We start from the raw sequence: 19328 nt of genomic DNA, 5'->3' as shown, positions 1-19328 counted from the left end.
GTAGTAAAGGCAGGAAATATTCCGCAATCCTTTTAACCCACATCCTCAATGTCTTAAGTCTGTCCGTACCTCAGGGTTGCCCCTCAGAGCAATCTATATTTAATAGATCCTGGACAGAAAGTAGAAGAGAAAAACACATTAAGATTCCTCATTTAAAACAAACAAACCAACCAAAAAACAAACCACGAACAAAACAAACAAACAAAAAAACCCCAAAACCCAACACCACAACTCATTGCAGTAACAACAGAAATGCACCACCAGGTAAGTGAGTTTGTGTTTACAAAACCTCTAATGCTCAGTTAGGTGTGTTTGGCACTGTGCATTACTTGCTGATCTTAATGCAGCTTCTTCTATTGATCACACTGCAGCAACTGCTATTCCTGCCATGTAAAAATCTGTACAGTGATAGAAACCTTTCCACATAAGACCCTAAATGAGAGTGTTTGCCTCATTAGTCAGGAAACATTGTCATGCTCTAACTAATTTGTAGGAGGCAGAAAATGGATAACATATGGCTTTACTCTTAGAGAATCAAGGAAAAAACAAGAAAACATGTTTACTTGTATTTCCAATATGAAGAGACATCTCTACGCATTTTCCAAGTGTTTACCACCACTTCCAGAGGCACATATAGCATCTTTTGTAGGTACCATTCGCTCTGATGTTGAGCACAATGAAATCTCAGACCCAGAGGCAGACCACATGCTTGAGTCATTAAAACAATTATGGCCATTATAAATCCAAATAGATAAAAGAATAATTTAGGATAAAGGTTTCTAGTTAATCCCTACCATGATTACAATACCAAGAATTCTTTTATTAACAAAAAACAATGCAAATATTAAGTAATATTTCAGCACACAACTAAGCAAGAAATACAACACAAGAGATTTAACATTTCTAGCAACAAAAGTCTGGAAACTGCTTTAGGTCAGTGAGTCCTAGTTCTCCTTTAAAGTTTAAACCCCACCTAAATAAGTGAATAAATGAGAACAAAAAAAAAAAAAAAATTCAAAGCAGCCATAGTCTGTGTTCAGTTTTGGGAGTGTAATTTTCAAAATAGGGAAATCATGGTTAGGGAAATCATGAATCAGAAAGTCATTACAGTCTCAGGACAGTTGTTCTGTGGGACATTGCCCAACATCCAGGCTTCAAGGTGTAACACAGGATCCCACTATTCCCCCACCTGACAAGGAAGGAGCCACAATACATTGTGGAAGTTATGTGGACCTGCCTAAGGGGAAAGAGACACCAGGGGCATGGCACACCTCCTTGCCAATGGTCAAACCAACTGGCAGGTAATTAGCTTAAAACCATATCCTTTAAGAAGGTTCTTCTGTTTCCTTGTCAGAGGCCTTTATTACCTACTAGAAGATGTTTCTAAGCTGCATATGAAGTAATTTGCTTGTAACAAAATTTTTCCCACCCCTGAGGTCTTCCTAGCAAGTTCTTCCACTTGAGTTGCAGAGCCTCACCTAAGCAGAGAGGAAAGTTCCCTTGTGGGAGCTGGAAGAGGGACAGAGCAGCGCCCACCCCAGCAGCCTACTTCTTTTTAAAGCATATAAAATTTGGAGCATATGATATGTTTACAGTTATTGCTTCCCATAGTAAGTGGCAAATCCCCAGAACTAATCTCCAACTTTAATGAGGAGATGGGGTGAACTGCTGAAAGTGATGTGGCAGAACAGAAGCATCACAGAGGGTTCCCAGTGTTCCAGGATCCAAGAGGCTGGAATTGCTCCCCACATCACAGATCAACCAATAACTGGTACATTTGCCTACACAGAGCACTGGGCCTTCATCTCCTGGTTTTCCAACATGGAGGGAAATATTTAGTGCCCCAGCTCTTACTGATCTGCAGACTGTCTTGGTCTGAAAAGAAATCATAAAAATGTCACTTTCTCACTCCTTGCACATGCAGTCAGACGTACACATGGGCTCTTTTCTCCTCCCACACATTTTTTTGACTCTTGAGGACTGCAGCTTGATGTCAAGACTCATTTTTATACAGGGGACAATGAGCATATATGACAGGAAAAACAAGAGACAATAAAGCAAGAAAAAGTGAAGTAAAAGCAGGAAACCAAAGAAAAACACTTCACATGAGAAGTCTGTAGTTCTCCTGAAAACAACCTTGAGATTAACTATCCCATCTTACAGCTCTAAGTATGAGGCTTGCTACAGTGGCATTTCATACCTCTCAAGGCAAAATTGTTCACTTTCCCCAATTTCCCTTAGACTGAAATGTAGCATAAAATGCATTTGTTGTCCCAATGTGCAGACAGAATGATACTTACTTGTTGAACAGAAAAGAGCACTAAATCATATTATTTCTTGAAAAAACTCAGACAAGTAAAGTAAACACAAATATTACTTTGATTTCCTTTGGCCCATTAGGATGCCACTATAAAGTTTCCAACTAGAAGAACAATTTTTTGTCGCCTTTCTTTTTCTCAAAATAAATTAGAGAAAAAGCTGTGACTTGATTTCTTCAGGAAAACGTTGTACTTGTCCATATTGACTAGCTTCTACTACTGGAAACTTAAGTAAGAGGGGCAGCATGTCAAAAATACTTCTTGTCAAGAGAGAAAAGAAATAAACAAAAAGACACTATACTGAAGGGAGCAAAAGTTCTTGAGATTTCATATTAAAACCTTAAACTTTCAAATTAAAACAGTATTTGTTAAAGCAGATGTGATTACTTTGGTAAGGAAGATGCACTGATAAGCTGGGGAAATCATTTTGTAATATCCAGGAAGACCTTGGAAAACTACAACTTTGAGTCCCACAAGGTTACTTTTCAGACCACTGCAAATCACTTGTTAATTCCCCCCCCCCCCCCCCCCCCCCCAGTCTTTCATCAGGTCTTTGGCAGTAGGTCAGCTGCCAATCACGAAAAGCCAGGAGAGTCAAGTGCCCAAGTCCTCACAACAAACAAGGCCCACTTGGTTCACACAACGAGATTCATAAGGTGCTCATTGGAAGGAAAATAGGAGTCAGGATACCACTCAGGTTTTGTCATTGTGAACAAAAGCAAGGTGGTTGAAGTGTGAAAATGCATGAGGGTGAAGGATTGCCATCTGCCACCTCTCTCCACAGAACATAATTTTCAAAATCCTCCCAACATATAGTCTCTGGATCTCATCCCAGCTTTTCCTCTTTTATACCACCCATGCTGGCAGGTGCTTCCAGCATTCTTCACTGGATAGTTTGTGTTCTTCACAGCAACTCAACTCATAGGTACTCAAGAAGAAAGAATTAAGTAGCTCTCATTCCTAACACCTCAAAAAAGAGTGAACTGATTTTGAGTCAGGAAACAAGGATGAGGGAAGTGGAAAAGCTGAAGGCAGAAGAGGTGCTGGCTCTGAAAGATGAGCAGTTTGGAACTAAACCTTGCTGACGTGCATTTTTACCCTTGAAAATGAGTACATCAGAAATCCTAGTCAGTGGCCTTAATCCTCTCAATAACACCCAATCCCAGGAGGATCACTGGTGCCCAAGGGAATTGCCAAGGCCCAATACCATAAGGATTTGATACCTTATATCCAAATACCAGCAGAATTCCATGAGATTTAAATTATATTGGGAAATCAAAAATGCACAGCAGCGTTAGGATTGAAGGAATGTGCAAGAATATGGATTTTATTTTTTTGTGCATGTGGTTGGGTTTTGCAGGGGAGAACTGGAGGGGAAGGGAGGTTTTTTTTTATTTTTATTTTATTTATCAAATGTGCTGTCCACATCTCAGCCAAGACAGCTGCTCACATCAATGAAGCTGCCTGGGTGTTGTAATTCTTCCAAGATGACATGCTCCATGCTTCACTTAAATCTGATTATATATATGGGCAGCATATTCCTAAAGGAGAGAATTAGGGACACACACTCACACTCTATATTGTCTACAGAGAACAACATGAAGTTTTTTTATTCTATTGCTGTAACCTTAAGAGTCACAGCTCCTAGGTGATTAGGACAACAGCCATAGACTTGCTCTTGGGCTGGAAGCATTATTTCCTCACGCTTTCTATAGTCACAGCATATATACATTGAATATTTCTGTACTATATGATGCCAGTACAGCTTCACAGCTCTTCCACACTTACAAGACCTTCCTGACCTCTAATGCAATTATAATTGCCACTCCTTTTCTGCCTCCTGCTTTTTTTCTGTGATGGTCTTTCATTCAATATGAATTTTCTTCCATCAGTGCCCATGGTAACATCCATAGAATTAGCTCCAGGCTAGACAGTGGCCGTGAACAGCTCCCTAACCATGGAAACCTGCCAACATTTATCACAAATATAAGGTGTTCCACAGAAGTAAAAAGCACAACAGCACTTCTTTAACTCTTTTGCACATCCTTGGCACATTGCAGTAGCCAGAGCAATTTGTAAACATGGCAAACTGCCTGTCTTGCCTTTTTACATTTTTAAGCATATGGATGCACCTTAATGGCATGTTCAAAGATTTTAGGACTATAAATTAAACTAAATAGTTACCTTCACGTTAGCCATCAAATAATACGCGAGTCACACTGCTGTCAAAGATGCTATTGTGATAAAGATGTACAACACACAGTCTGCCTCGTGATGAAGAATGCACAGAAACTGTTTTACACTGGAAAATTTTGAAGATGCATGCTGAACATTTAAAACTTGCAGAAGTTACGAATATGAATTTTGGGTATAAGGGGATTGATTGTATTTTTTTAAGGTAACTTTAGGTATGAAATTGGGATAAAGGATGACACAATCATATTCCATAGAATTTATGTTGATAGCTTGAAATCCTGATGTGATTTCTTTTAAAACAATCACCAATTGTCTCTTGGAGTGTCTGTTTACTAAGAACATCAAATAATTAAGCTTACAGTGGTGAATCAGAATGAGTAGCAGACCCAGACTTATTTGGGAAGCAATCAAACTATAATTAGACTAGAAAACATTGAATGCAATAAAACACAGATATGCATGCTGTTTGGAGGTTCCACACAGGGACAGAGAAACATTCAGTACACAGCGGAGAAGTAGTCTGCCTTGATCTGCAGGGGAGTCAAATCCAGATCTATATGCACTTTAGAGAAAGATGCAAGAAATTCCATGCCTGGCTGCTACATGATGCTCAGTTTCTCCTCTCCTTCAACCAATTTAAGACAGCTTTTGCCCGAGAACAAGAAGGTTCACATCCCTAACTTAACCTCAGCCACCATTGAACAGCCTTTGCCTTTACACTACTTATTTTCATTTGAATGCTTTCTACTATGACCTGGCTTGGTCACCTGTAAAAATACTTCTCCTTTCTAAATCCCTGCCAATTTACAGGTTATAAGCCCGTGGATGCATCAAGCTTTGTACAAAAGCTTTTATCACAGACTTGCTAATGGCTATGTTTTAACATTTCTGCATTCAGGACTGCTTACCAGAACACGATGATTTCCATAGTTGACAATATCACTGATAATTAGGAGGCTTTGTTTTTGGCAAGATCAAACATGCTTTGTATAATCCAAGGTATGAATTTAAACTGGTATACCATAGCAGTGTAAAACTGGCGCACACACACCTACAACAACATTTCACATCAATCTTTCACACAGGGTTGGGTGGATCTACCTAATATACCTAATCTATGTAATTACTCATATCATAGAATGGTTTTGGTTGGAAAGGACTAAAGGACCTTAACATTCATCTAGTTCCAACCTCCCTGCCGTGGGTCACTAGACTAGGTTGCTCAATGCCCCATCCAGCTTGGCTTTGAACAATTCCAGGGATGGGGCATCCATAACCTCTAAGGGCAATCTGGTCCACAGCAAAGAATTTCTTCCCAAAATCTAATCTAAATCCACCCTCTTTCAGTTTGAAGCCATTCCCTCCTTCCATGTCTCATCACTACACATCCTTGTAAAAAGTTCCTCTCCAGCTCTCTTGTAAGTCCGTTTTAGGTACTGGAAGGCTGCAATAAGGTCTCCTCAGAGCTGAGCAATCCCAAATCCCTCAGCCTGGTCTTCATAGGAAAGGTGCTTCAGCCCTCTGATCATTTTCTTGGCCCTCCTTTGGACTTGCTCCAACAGGACCATACCCTTACATTGGGGGCCTGAGAGCTGAATGCTGTACTCCAAGTAGAATCCCTGAGAGTGGAGTATTGGGGGTTGCAGTTGGTTTTCTGAGCTTCTTGTCCCCCAACATGCCCAAGTTCTTCTCCTCGGGGCTGCTCTCAATTCATTCTTTGCCCAGCCTGTATTTGTGCTTGGGATTGCCCCAACGGAAGTAGAAGACCTTGCACTTGGTTTTGTTGAATTTCATGAGGTTTGCATGGGCCCACTTTCCAGGCCTGTCAAGGTCCCTCTGGATGGCATCCCTTCTCTCCAGCATGTCAACTGCACCACACAGCTTGGTGTAATAAACAAGCTTGATGCAGGAATGTTCATTCCTACTGTCCATACTGCCAACAAGGATGTTACACAGCATTGCTCTCCGCACAAAAACCCCTGAGGAATGCCACTTGGCACCATGTCATACATGAAATCCCTATTTGTGCTTGGTCTTTGCATATTAAGTGCTTTAATTAATTAATTTTGAGTTAAATATTTTTAAATTGAATGTTAAAATTAACCCATCAGCCCAGGTACCAAAAAAATCAAGTTCCATTAATCACTTGTACACCATAAGAGTTATCTTTCCTGTGTTTACTGTATACTTTTACACGTGTTTTAAGATGTTGGATGTATTTTAGTACTTTTTTAGGTGTTTTTACTTGTACTTTGGTTCCAAGGCAGATTTCAAAACCCCAGTTCCAACAAACAGCCCAGCCCCCATAGCCATTACCCTGTAAGCTCCATGGCAACCTGAATTTTAATGATCCTTATCTCAACTAATACCACCCCTCTGACAAGGATGAGCCATTGGTGGACAGAGATAATCTGTCAAAGGGAAAACACCAATCACCTTAAACCGAAGGGGCAGGCTGTGGGCAGAGCAAAGGCACTATAAAACAAGGGGTCAGAGAAAGACACGCCCCCTTCTCTCCAGCCTGGTGAGGTGGAGCTCAGTGGAGAGAGGGGGCCCTTGCTTCCAGGCTGGAGCAGCCTGTCCTTGGAGGACTGCACCCCATGGAAGAGTGACCCACACCACAGCAGTTTTGGGAGGACTATGTGCCCATGGGAGGGACTCACATTGCAGCAGTTTTGGGAGTACTGCTGCTCATGAGAGTGGAACCACGCTGGAGAAGTTAATGGAGAACTGTCTCACATGGGAGGGACCCCATGGTCTCACAGGGGAAGGACTTCTCTCCCTGAGCAGTTTTTTTCCTGAGCAGTGGAAGAAGATCTCAGGTGATGAACTGACCAAAACCCCCTTGCCCTGTCTCCCTGCACTGTCAGTGGAAAGGAGGGAGGGGTTGGGGGAAGAAAAGGTGTTTCTAAGGGCTTATTTTGCTTCTCGTTATCCTCCCCTGATTTTGTTAGTAATAAATCCACTTTGTACTTCTAAGTTGAGCCTGTTTTGCCCTTGGAGTGTTTTCTCCCAGTCCTTAACTCATGAAGCCTTCATTAATTTTTTCTCTCCTCTGCCCAGCTGTGGCAGAGGAGGGTGAGCGAGTGATTTTCGTGGGTGCCTGGCATTCAGCCAGTGTCAAACCATGACAGCCACCGTCAAACCATGACAGCCACCAAACCTGTCAGTCATGATTTGTCCTTCATGAAACGGTGCTGGCTGTCACCAATTGTGGTGGTGCATTCCCCCCACCTCCTCCTTTCCAGGGTGCAGTGTGATCTGAGAAATGCTTGTTAGGCCTTGGTCTTGAAAACAGCACCTGGCCTCAGCTCTTTTCAATCTTATCAGAAACACTGCTCCCAGGTTCCTGCTTGTTGCTAACAAGCTCCTGTTTTCCTTATGACCAGCCTCGGAAAATACTCCTCTTGCCTGAATGGCACAACATCCCTGTTCTCACACTTAGAAAATGCCAACCCAAACTGTGGCCATGATGAAACTTTGTTATGACTAAAGCCCACTCTCTAGCTACCCTATAAGCAGCGGTCCAAAATGGGGCACTTCGAGCTCTCCTGCACCACAGCGGGCCTGCGACCAGCAACCTCCCTCTGAATCGGACCCCTCTCAGAGGGGGAAAACCCCCAGGTTTGCTATACCTGGAGGATCACCAAAACATGACGTGTCCTGGGCTGATACCTCACTCCTCAAGGCCTGATCCTTCGCCCATCAGGAGATGCAAAAGCATCCAAAGTGAGTATTTCACTGACGTCTGAGGGGAATTTTTCATGGGTACCTTGCTTGCACTGACTGTTTCTATCTGCATGCATGCCCTACACATATGCCATAGGAAATCTGAGAGAAATACTGCTTTCTAGGTGTTTAAGTGTCTCAGATATCTATGATCCAGGCCTGTAAGTAAAGTTAAGTTATAATTATAAGCTTACTTAAATGCTAAGTGTTGTTCTTCTGCTAAGTTATTAAACATAAGTTATAAGCTAAGCTAAATGTTCTTCTGTCAAGTTGCTAAGTATAACTTTGAAGTTATAAATTAAGTTAAATGTTGTTAAGTGTTATTCCTCTCTCAGATTGTTACAGTTAAGTTATAAATTAAGTTAAATGTTGTTAAGTGTTATTCCTCTCTCAGATTGTTACAGTTAAGTTATAAATTAAGTTATAAATTAAGCTGAGTATAAGTAAAGTGTTTTTCCCATGTTAAATTACTAGGCTTAAGGTATAAGTCAAGTTCAAGTACTGTTAAGTTTAAGTGTTGTTAAGCTTTTGGGCTGTGTTTCTTTTTATCCCTGCCCTAACTGTTCTTTTGTCACTGGTACTGGTCACACACACACCCCCCTAGGTAGTCTTCGGTTCATTTCTAGTTGGATTGCCTGGATTTTGTTTGGGTTTTTTCATTGTTGCTTCCTTTCCCTTGTTGTGCCTTAGCTGTCCTGTAAGTCATAGAGTGAATCTTGCCAATGAACTTGTCGTGCTGTGTCACTTAATATTAAATCTTACTTTTGCCTATACCCTTGCTGATGATTTTTTAAGCAATCTCAAACACACTTGTTTGTGACACCAATCACCTCCTTGTTTTCCAGGTGCCTTAGCAGAGTTTCCAGGAGGCTCTGATTCTTCACGAAGGTGAGACAGACTGGTCTGTAGCTTCCTGGGTCTTCCTTTTTTCCCCCTTTTTAAAAATAGAGGTTGTGTTTCTCCTTTTCTAGTCAGTGAGATCTTGACCAGACCACCATGACTTCTCATATACAGTTGATAATGCCTTAGCTGCTTCATCTGCCCCCAGGACCCACAGATGTATCTCATCAGGTGTCATGGATTCATGCACCTTCAGGTTCCTCAGATGTTCTCCAACCTGATATTCTCCCAGTTCCTACTTTTTGTGACTTGGATAGTATGGGTAGACCACTTGCGGGTGAAGATCCAGGGAAAAAAAGTCATTGAGTGCTTCAGCCTTCTCCATGCCCTGGGTAACCAGGTCTTTCTTTTCCTTCCAGAGAGGGCCCACATTTTCTCTAGTCTTCCTTGTATCACTGACATACCTATAGAAGTTTTTCTTGTTTCCCTTGACATCTCTGGCCACATTCAATTCTACTGGGGTTTTAGCTTTCTTAACCTGATCCATGGCAGCTTGGGCAATTTCTTTGGATTCCTCCCAGGCTATCTGTCCTTGCTTCCACTCTCTGTAGGCTGCCTTTATGGGTTTGAGTTTGTCCAGGAGCTCCTTGGTTGTACCTGCAGGTCTCCAGGCATTTTTGCCTGACTTCCTCTTTGCTGGGATGCATCATTTCTGAGCTTGGATGAGGTGATCCTTGACCACTAACAAGTTTTCTTGGTCCTCCCTTCCCTCCAGGGCTTTATCCCATGGTACTCTACCAAAGAGATCCCTGAGGAGGCCAAAGTCTGCTCTCCTGAATTCCAGGGTAGTGAGCTTGATGTGTTCCCTCTTTGCCACTCTAAGGATCTCAAACTCCACCATTTCATGGTCACTACAGACAAGGCTCCCCTTGAGCTTCACATTCCCCACCAGTCCCCCCTTGTGAGAAGCATCAAGCCATTTCTCAGCGGAAATTAGATTTTCCATCACAAAAAGCAAGGTGCCACCATTTATCCCATCCATAGCATCTTGTCACACTTCAAAAAACAAAAACTTGCTGTCTCCCTGTGTGTTTTGCAGGACATGTAACTTCTGACTAGGATGTAAAAAGCTCCAATGCAGCACTGCAGAAAGGTGGTCTGTTCCCTTCCAGGCCAATATAAAAGCAGAGTTTATCCTGAAAGTGAAATGACAGAGAGGGCTTCAGTAGCAGAGCAGTGGTTTCACTTGTACTATTGTTTATCCTGTGACATTCAGTTATTCTCTATACGCTGGTAAAGTCACAGGACAATTACCAATTTGGGCTTGGTCAGCAATTCAATATTCTCAGCTGTTTTCCTTCAAGTCATTCCTAACAGCCTCTGACTCACCAAGGAGAACTAAATATAATTTCTACTTCATTCACTGCTGCTGCAGCTGTGAGAGGAAAGCAAGTAGAGGCAGAGCACAGGGATCTTAACCACACCACCACCTCAACTCACAAGCTTCACATAAACCACACTGGTTTCCTCCAAATGCTCAGTGAGATGAACACCACCATCTTAGAAACAGTTGTAGAATTTGTAGTGTCAAGGTAACTGCAAAAAGTGGTATGTCTGTAGTATCTAACACTTCACTAATTATTTTCTGGGTAATGAAGTGGAACCTTTTTACAGAGCTTAATGTTACTGCAGCATTTTGCCTGAAGTGCATAAAGACTCAAAGAACATGAAATCTCTTCAGCAGGGTGGGGGGGAGGGGTAATATCCAAGTACAATTTAAAAGATATAATTAACATCTCAATTTCATGCTTTTCCAAGAATCTAGCCTCTTATGATTTTACAGAACAAAACGTAGCAGTCAGACAAAAGAGATTTTCACTAAGTAACAGAACCAGAATATCACAACAAAGATTAATTTTGTATTCTACAAATTCCAAGAACAGAAAGCAGCAATAAAGGAAAACAGAATGTCACTACAGGGCTTGAACGAGAAGGCCTTACGACTACATTTTTCAAAGCTAGCAATGAAATTGAAAATTATCCTAGTGAACTAAATATCTCAAAAAGATATAGAAACAGCACTGTTCTCTCTGGTTTCTATAAAACCAACATCCTTGGAATAAGATGCAGTAGTTATGGAAAATTCCTCCTGGGTATTCTTTCTCAAAAGCAGTTGGGAATTCAGTATAACTCCTAAAAATATTTTTATATAAAACATATATATATATATATATATATAAAAGCAAACACAAACTAAGTAGCAGTTTTAACCATCTGGACTTGGATTTTATGCACTGCTTTAGGTAAACCAAGTAAATTACAAGTTCTTGATATATTGTACAGCCTGCAACCTACCCTTTCATCACATTTAGGCTGCATGCATTTGTTTTAAATTTAGAAAGTGGTCGACTTAACCTTGAACTTAAGGAGCAGCTATCATATGGATAATTGATTTTGGTTACTTTCTTAATTGTTTTTCCTGCGAATACAGGAGGAACATGTGTCCCTTTGACTTTCAAAACACAAAATTCCAAGTTAACACCTTTCGTGTTTTTGCCCTTTCCTGTTAACACCTTTTCCATTAAAAGCCTCTTCTGTAGAAAGTGTCAGGGATTGAGGCTGGCACACACAAGACTGATTAATCACCAAGAACAGAGAGGCTACCAGCCAAATGACTTTGATAGAGGATGTGCACACTCCTTACAGTGCAGTTGAGCTGTGCTGCAAACTACTGGGGATGGAGACAGCATGGTTTATGCTACAGAGAGTATTGCTATATGAGAAGTATTAAACCCAGCCTCAAGCAGTTCAGACTAAGCTGTGGCTACCTGCACTGCCACATCCATCACGTCATTTTTGGCATCTTTTATCTCAAAGGCATCCTAGCTGTAAACACTTGCATGCCTACAAAAGCCTTACATTTCTTTTGCTGAGGAAAACTGCATTCTCATTTCACTTTTAAAGCTTTACTCAAAATCCTCTTCATGATCAAGGTCATGCATTGCCAGATTCCAGTGCTTAAATTTTCAAAAGGACATAGTTCTGTATCCACTTTCACTTACTAAAATTCACATCTTTCTTCTATTGCCTGAGAAGTGGGAAGCTAGTTGCTTAAAGCATATAAAGCAAGAAAGGAAACATAGCTTTTCAGGGGACTGGTACCACATACCCTCATATCCATATAGCCTTCTGTCAATGGATTTGTTCAAGGCCTGCTTCCATATTTCCCTTATATTGTTTCAAGTGTCTCACAGATAAGGACCAGAGCGAAGTACAACTCCCTGTTCCACAGGGGCTCAGTGGGCAAGAGGTCATGGAGTGCTGGCAGAACATCATCCATCCTTCTCCAGGTCCAGGGAGCACTAAAAACATCACAGTAAAGCCGTGTGCAACTTAATTTCTTACACTAGAGGTTTCTGAGCTCAAAATCAAAAGCCTACAGATTTGCAGGTGTCACTCCTGTATCATAAAGCCATTCACTCTGTGCTGGAAATAATTCATTATCTGATGCAGAGCAGGTGGGAGGGTTGGGAAGTTTTACATAGAAGGGCTGAGCAAGTTGTATGCAGGTACTGAAATGCAGTGGGTCAGTGGTATTAGAGGGCATTGGTCATGTTCATAATAGCCCTTATTGAGAATGGGGGAAAAAAAGGAAGCAAAAACCACAAGCTTTAAATATTAAGATGCTTGACTATCAACTCAAGAAAATCTTCGCTGTGTGCAGAGAAACTCTCTTACTGCAGGACACACATTTCTAAAAGCTGACTAACCAAAAAGAGAAGGATAATAATTTTATTGCAAACCGGGTATTTTCAAAACTAGTCCAGTCTGAACAGGAACTGGGGAGTCCTTGACAGTTGTGCTAAAATCCACTGTGAGAAGCAATGAGACAATATTTTCAGAACGCACCTATGAGGTATAAGAATCAACAAATCTTTACTTTTATACATTCCATGGTTCATACATCAATTTATTCTAGTACATGGGACTGAGAACCTCGAATCAGACACTTAGGCACCTGTGCCACAGGAAGGACAGTGTCTGAGGAGATAGAGGTGGATCTCAAGGGGCTAGAACAGCCTGTTGAGATATTCAGCATTTTATGAATTCCATTTTCAGAAAACAAAGGAACAATTTATGCTCAAATTCAGGGCTCTTCATTCATTGTTCTAAAGCCTTGGAAGGCCTCATACTCAGATTTCTCAGGGGTATTTTAAGCATTTAAATCCCATTACCATGTATGAGCTTTCACAGATCAGCAGCTCAGCATGTAATTCAGGGGATTTTCAAGCACGCCTTCCTCCCAATAGCTCCTGTGTGAGTTAGTCATGAAAAAAAAAAAAAAGTAGGACAGGACTAATTATAGAATAAAACCTGACGGAGGTGGTCTATCTGAAAGATTTTCTTTGGAATAATAATTTTAAGAACAACTATATTTAACTGTATAGCTGCATTCAGTTAAAAAATAGTCCCTATTACTCAAGAGAAACTCTTGCTGTGCAGTTATGTCCTGTTCTCTGCAGTCTTAGCAGGCAGATGATTTTCCCCATTTTTGTAGCAGTCTTGAAATCTTATGCCCCAACTTCACTTACTGCTTTAAACAGAGCACAATACCTCCAAACTTGCCTTGAAGGGCATATTTAAGCTTTAGTTTTACTACCTCTGAATCTTCAACACTCTCACTCTGGATATTTCCAGACTAATCATAAGAATTCAGCAATGCCCCAACATTGCCAAGAGGAATATTGTCTTGTATATGACGGTACTGTGCAGAAGCTTTGGAATGGCAACTTCCCTGTGACAGAGCATCATACTGATGATTAGTTATAGCTTTGTCTGTGTTAGCTCTTCTCCAGGTCCTCTATTCCCATTTCCCCTTCAGTTTTATTCAACCATTTTAAACATCAGGCCTCAGCTGTTTCCCTGTTTTCTGAGATGACACCCATCCTTATAATCTCTAATAATACAGATGATCCTCTTAAAATCTTTATGAGGTAGCTGCTAACGGTACCAGACTTGCTTTGACTCACTCTTTGACCACTCCAGTATGAAAATATTCTAGTTTGGAGGAACTTGATTCGGCCTTTTGAAAAGCGCCCTTGAAAAAACAGTGCTTAGAGCAGAGTAGATGCCCCGTTGCAATCCCAAGGTGTGACTGCAGTCATACAAATGCACTCAAGCCAGACACAACCCTGGTTATCCAGCTCAGTCTCCGTGTTCTTGACAAGCCACCACATTCTTACCAAGGCTCATTGGCACCTGCTTTGTAGCTTGGAAACTAGGTCCTAAGTGACCATGACTACACATTCTTCCTGATGTACAAACACTACAATATTTAGCTCCCAGATCTTCCAGAAGATATCTCCTGAACCATTGGAAATGGGAACCTCTGCATTAGCCCAGGTGAGATCTGTACTCATTACTGAACAACACAAAACATAAGACGAGCACTAAGCCGCAGGGTGAATATTCTTCTTAAATATTCTTCTCTCACATGTAGGGGAGAAAAAGGTTAACACAACACAGTATAGGTGTTTTCAAAAGAAAACTACATTTACTGCATCTTATTTAAGATTGGTAAATGGTATGCCTGTAAACATATCAGCCCACATCAAAAAATTAAATTGTGCAGAACCTAAAAGCAGACAACAGAGGAAAGCAATGAGAAATGCCCTGTTGTGACCTCACCACCTGAGGAAGGTGTTAATGCCTAACAAAAGATGTTTCTATGGTAAACCACTGAGCTCTTAAAATGCAATTATAACTTCACAGTGGCCTGGACCAGATAATTTATAACTTCAATACTTCCAGGATTCAGGCAAAATCTTGGTGCAATTAAGCAATTTAATTCTCAATTAGCAATGAATTTAACAAACACAAGAGACAGAAGAAACTATGAAAGTGGGTTTTTAAAAAGTGAGACAATTGAGGAGTAAGTTGTGTTCAGGTCTACTAAGTCAGACTAGGATCCATTTACAAGCATCTTAGCAAGGGAAAGATATATACCTCTGTATAACTGGTGAAGAAATCAAATATGCAAAGGCCTCGGGAGACAAACCAACCTTCCGCTTCATATAGCCAATGCTTCATCAAACAAAACAGTGTTGGAGCCCTTCAAGGCTCCTTCCACTACACTCTGACCATGAGGGCTATTTTCTCCAGCCACAGCTGATGGATAAGTTCCTCTAGGCTCAGAGCTGAGAGAAAGTCAAGTTCCTTCTGATTCAGACAGAAAATGTGGATCAGAACATGGAAACAGCAGAAGTGGGATGTCACTGAACAAACAACTCTGGAGCATGAACCTGGAACTTCATTACCATCCCCCCATAGCCATGTCTCTAATAGTGATCCAGCAAGGGCACAGATATGAACACCCTCTCATGACACTGCTTGTTGTCACACTGACCCCATTTTGACTCATGTCCCCCACAATTTAAGGACATAGCCACAGGGCATGCTTCTCATATGCAGCATGGATAGTGGGGAAAAATGGGCATAGACATGCATGTGGCCCTACAGACAAAAGCCAGGCCAGGCCAAGTTGCCCTCAGGACCACACAGCAAAGGACCTGGACCATTTTATTTACTGATAGACATGTACCTGAGAATGATTTGTGTTGGAAGGGACCTTACACTATCTTATAGAAGTACTAGGAACTGCAGAGACAATTGCTTCTGTTACTAAGAGATGCCAAGTACTATAAAAATTATAACAGTTTCCTTGGTCTAAAAAAAGCCTAATGTCCTTTTATTTTTAACACGGATGAGTCAGCAGACAAGAAAGGCAATTCCCAAATATAGTGCCTTGCACCAGAGGACATAGCAAGAAGAAAATTTGATCAAGGCTTCCTCCCTTAGAGAGATCACATTGCTTGCGATGAGCCACATCAGTCAAACAGCATTGCTCATCATCAGCCCTTCCTTATAAGGTCCCTGGAGTGCTCCAACAGCGAGGTAAAGAGTCTTTTGCTTGGTATGAAATGAGATGACTTCCACAAATTTCTGATGTGGTTAAGACTACTTGGGGTACCCAGCTGGAACACGAACAAAGTGACCAAATAAGTAGATGTCTGTATTGTCACACACACATTTTTAGGTAGATCTCATACTAAAAGCATATTCTCTGGATCATTTTGAATTTTCCCTAGCACAAGTTTCTTGGGCAGGCATTCCAGAAAAGATACTTAATGGTACACGTGCTGCTCAACATTGACACTGTATTCTGAAAATTTTGTTAAACTACGGGTCAGTCTTTTCTAACTTTTGGCTGTATTTCAGTTCTGTGAGATGTAACAACCCCATAGTAGCCCAAGCCAATCCCTGGCTTGCTTCATTTTTCTGAAACAATACTCAGGGTCCAGTCACCTTGAATCACAAGCCTCTCTGCAAGATGAAGGGTGTTGCTATGCAGTTCACATTTCAGAGAATTTCTGGCTTTATGGCCACAAGTCCCAGAAGATGAGATTCATCTAAGTTCTACTACTTTCAAGCAGAGCTATATCAATTTACTCCAAAGAGGGATATTATACAAGTGAGTACTTTTGGACTCCTCCCTGATGAAACAGCCATGAAAAAAATTATGTTTTTAAGAGTTAGCTACAAAGGTTCTAGGATTAGGACATCATTGTATTGGTAACCTGTTGGGTATTCTTACACATTTCTCCTTAAAAACACCAAGATGAAATTACCTTCACTAATATTTGAGAGCAATTTTTGTGTAATGACTTATATAATGTAGGCAGTTTCCTCTTTTGCAAGGCATCTACATACCCAGGAAAAGGAATGCTCTTATGAATATAAAAATGTGACCACCAGACCCTAAACCATGTCTTGCAGAACCATTTTTGGAACATAAATATCAGATAAATTGTGTAAGTCTTAGTGTAAAGTGAACTTGATTTGTAAGTACACTCCAAATATTTTGCAAACTGCTGTGTCCCACTAGACTGCAGCAACAGATTTGAATGGAAGTGTGGATTATCAAAATTTACTGTAATATTCAGTGTCAGTATCAAGCAGACTAGAATCAGATTTTAGGAACAGAATTTAATAAGCCTGTGTAACGCTGAACATAAATTATGCCATCTATAATAGCCATCACCTCAGATGACCTTGATAAAGCTACCAGCCATTTTCCACTCCTTAAGTCATTCCCTGGATTAAGAACATAAAAATCTTGAGTTATTTCCATGGATTTCAGAACAATTTGAACCTTCAGTTTTGGACATTGCTTCTCCTATCTTCAGGATAGCATTTATCCATTTCCATAAAGCTGTACAGTTACTAACACATAATGATAAATCACTACAGTATACAATCAGGTAATTTAACAAAGGATAGATTGATTCAGGCCTCCAAATTCATGGGTATCAAACCACTTAGTCCTATTTCTATCACTGTCTCTATTCATTTCCAGTTTCATCTCACTCAAAATACACCAGACACAGAGTATATTTGTATGCCAACTAATTGTGCTGCAAAAGGATGGAATGTATTTTTGAAGGACGTATGCCAAGGTACCCAAAATGCTAAAAAAATAAGTCTCCGTAGCTGCATCTTTTCTCAGTTTGCAATCCCAAGTCACAGAGTACACTATTTATGGCTATTTGTTGAGCTAAATGTCTACTGTGACGTATGAACACATAGTTGGGAATACATCTTCCTTCTTGAGAAGTGCAGTAATTATCTCAGTGCCACCCACAGTTTGGGATGTTCTCAGGTGCAAGAACAGTGGGTATGAGAACCCCTTCCCTCAAAGATGTGCCCTTAATAAATGAAACAATCAAAACAGTCAGGAATCAACATCAAGCACCTCAGATTCATTTTTCCCCCACAGCCTTAGAGCACAGCACCCAGTATCTCTTGCAAAACACCTTTAAAGCTTGTTAAGTAAACATACAGTCCAACAGGTAACATGTTCTAGGGAGAGAAGACACCAGAAGTATAGATATAAATATCTGATCCAATTAAACAAAAACTGATAGCAAACTCCAATTTGTCTTAGCATTAATTGAATTTAGTAGAGGTGTTTCGTAATTTTCCTCATAGTTTCCAAGATCAGGATCACAGAGAAACATGCAAAAATTATAACAGAAGAATGCCCCCACATTACTAAAGCAGATACATGTAAAAAAGAACAAGTTCTTTGCTGACCTCTCTATATCAACTTTTTCCTCATCAATAAGAGCACAGCATGAACATAATTAACATACAAGAGGAATAAGAGTCAAAACAAACTGCATCTCAAGAGAGGAAATCATAGCAGCAACAGATGGAGGCAGCAGTAAATATTAAAGATGCTGGCAAGACCCAGTTCTCTCCTCTGACATTTATGAAGGAATACTTATTCAGAGCTGAGCATATGAACATAATGGTCAACTTACAATGGAAGTATATTCTCTTGACGGGACCACTGTCAAGTGCACAAACTCAGTGCAGCAGTACTTTAGAGCCAACTCACACAACCAGCAGATGAGCTTCCTTCCTTCCAGCACTCTCAGAGACTAAGCTTGCTCCTATAAGTAACTTTACTTTTGTTTGGCAATATGCAATTTAAGCCAAGGCTTGAGAAGTTAATATACACCAAAGAAGAGAAAGAGCTGCTACCAACACTCATCATTTGCAAATGTACATGCATCAGTTTGCAAATCTACAAGCCTCCTATTGACTTTACCACAAAAGAAGTTGAGCTTCTCATCTTTATAGGCCAAGCAACACATGTGAGTGATCATCATTATAGAGCATGCCTGAAGCTGGGTTTAAATAGGGTAATAGATTAAATACCTATTAACTGGAAGTCAAAGGGCACTAGAGTATTTATCATGCATTCAGGAACCCCTTGAGCCATGGTGGCAGTAGGTTTTAATTGGGTTTTCAGTTGAGGCAATTCCTCTTTTGTGATTTATAATGAAGAAAAAAAAACTAGTCTTATTTTGAAATGTTAATTCATTGTGTAGTGTAAGATTAATTAAATAAACAAACAAAAAAAACCAACAAAAACCCACAAACAAACAAAAACCCCACAAAACCCTAAAATGAATAAAAAAGACCTCCACAATCACCTAAATGCTACTGTGATTACAGGGAGGATCTGAAGAAATTATCTGACCTCTCTGCCAAAGAAAGTCTGGAATGCCTTCTCACTCCACTTAATCTCTGTGTAGAAATTCTAAATGCATTATAGTAAACTCCCTCAGTACAACAGGTACTAGAGGCATTTGAAAATGTCCCTGGCCTAAGGCTTGA

At 40.6% G+C, this 19328-nt stretch overlaps 1 long non-coding RNA gene across 2 annotated transcripts in view; it reads right to left on the bottom strand.

Annotated features, from left to right (window-relative positions):
• The window catches only part of LOC138106776 (uncharacterized), a 126576-nt gene extending 107775 nt beyond the window's left edge, over window positions 1–18801 (bottom strand). For both annotated transcript variants that reach the window (XR_011149099.1, XR_011149098.1), the window contains exon 1: window positions 18467–18801. This is a non-coding gene — a long non-coding RNA (uncharacterized lncRNA). The remainder of the gene's footprint in view (window positions 1–18466) is intronic.
• Between the last annotated feature and the right edge of the window lie 527 nt (window positions 18802–19328).

This window comes from Aphelocoma coerulescens, chromosome 2 (genome assembly GCF_041296385.1).
Source record: "Aphelocoma coerulescens isolate FSJ_1873_10779 chromosome 2, UR_Acoe_1.0, whole genome shotgun sequence".
NCBI classification, from domain to species: Eukaryota; Metazoa; Chordata; class Aves; order Passeriformes; family Corvidae; genus Aphelocoma; species Aphelocoma coerulescens.
Note: the sequence above shows the minus strand (reverse complement) of the source record. Positions and strands in the feature narration are given on the sequence as shown.